This window comes from Jaculus jaculus, chromosome 12 (genome assembly GCF_020740685.1).
Source record: "Jaculus jaculus isolate mJacJac1 chromosome 12, mJacJac1.mat.Y.cur, whole genome shotgun sequence".
Taxonomy (NCBI): Eukaryota; Metazoa; Chordata; class Mammalia; order Rodentia; family Dipodidae; genus Jaculus; species Jaculus jaculus.
The window spans coordinates 104,238,433-104,240,142 of record NC_059113.1 but is presented as its reverse complement, the minus strand read 5'-3'; the positions used below and the strand labels follow the sequence as shown (position 1 = coordinate 104,240,142).

Sequence of the window (1,710 nt, the reverse complement as noted above, 5' to 3'; positions counted from 1 at the left end):
ACAGATACTATAATCTAGACTGTTCTGGAATCTTAAATGATCACTTACCCTTAATTAAATAGGTGAGATACAGAGAAAGGAAGAGGATTGCACTTTGGAACTAATTTTTACTTGTCTATATGTATGTAGGATTACATTTATTTTACATTTACACTCATATAAATCTCTATATGAAGAACTATAAATTGTGCATGATGGTGCACACCTTTAATCTCAGCCCTTGGGAGGCAGAGGTAGGAGGATCGCCATGAGTTTGAGGCCAGCTTAAGACTGCATGGTGAATTCCAGGTCAGTTTGGTCTAGAGTGAGACCCTACCTAAAACAAACAAACAAACAAACAAACAAACAAACAAACAAACAAACAAACAAGAACTGCAAAGAAATACTGAGCTTGTTATGACTGATGGCTAGCTCTTTAAATGGTAAACTTTAGTGGTTGAATAGTTTGTTTGAAGTTTTGTGACATGATGTACAACATTATATATTGTTTTTTCGTTCTTCTTTGTTTTGCCACTCAGATTGAGTCCTCCCTTTCAGCTTCCTCGAAGAAGAGCAGAAACCATCACCAATGGCAGGAATGGTTGCAGGAAAGCAACACCAAGAGCCAGCTTCACGCTCAGGAGAGAACACTTCGCCTCCTCCTTGTGGTTCCCGGTCTCTACACAGTCAGAGAAACTTCTCTAGTAGTGAGCTATGGAAACAATCCCTGAAAGTATAGTCTTAGTAAACATAAAATTGTCACCCAAGGATCCCAAATTCTTGATTAGTTAAAAGCCAGAGAGTAAATATTTTTTCTTCTTAGGCCAAAGTGGTTTTAAAAAGTATTTAGTTTATTTATTTATTTGAGAGAGTGAGAAAGAGGCATATATATATATATATATATATATATATGTATATATATATGGAGAGAGAGAGAATGGATGCACCAGAGCCTCAAGCCACTGCAAATGAACTCCAGATGCATGCATCACCTTGTGCAACTGGCTTACGTGGGTTCTGGGGAATTGAACCTGGGTCCTTAGGCACCTTAACCATTAAGCCATCTCTCCAGCCCCCAAAGAGTTATTGTCACAACTACTGTACTTTGTCTTTGAGGGTATGAAGCAGACATTAAGATCTTGAAAGAGTTTGATTTCCTGAGCTATCTCCTCAGCGCCGGGAAGTTTGACTCTTAGTTTTTTGGTTTTTTTTTTTTTTTTTGAGGTAGGGTCTTAATATAGCTCAAGCTGAACCAGATTTCACTATGTAATCTCAGGGTGGCCTTGAACTCATGGCGATCCTCCTACTACTTCCCCTCACCTCTGAGCGCTGGGATTAAACACATGCACTACCACACCCAGCACAGAAGTTTGACTTTTAAAGAGAAATAAAGAGGTATACAAATCAATGAGCTAGATATGAAAAGTTTAGCATTATACTAAATTTAAGGAAAAGGAAGTTGATTTGCCCTGTATGAAAAATAATATGGATTATAATTAAAGTATTTGAAAATGATTCCTCTACATTTTGTAATTATGGCTGAGATGTGATACTAATAGTTCCTAGTGATGAAAATTACCTGTCAACATGTGATTAAATGCAAATAGGCAATACAACTATCTTTTGAGCAATGAAAACTAAGACTTTCAGGTCCTTACTGCTCCGAATAATCTCCAGGCTTCTCCCTGGGAATTTCCTGACAGATCTGTCCAAGAAGTGTGAGTCTTACTT

The 1,710-nt window shown here is 37.6% G+C and overlaps 1 non-coding gene across 1 annotated transcript; it reads right to left on the bottom strand.

Annotated features, from left to right (window-relative positions):
• Positions 1-509: 509 nt before the first annotated feature.
• Positions 510-722, bottom strand: LOC123453983. Its single transcript, XR_006633141.1, has one exon. It is a non-coding gene; the product is annotated as a small nucleolar RNA U3 (small nucleolar RNA).
• Between the last annotated feature and the right edge of the window lie 988 nt (positions 723-1,710).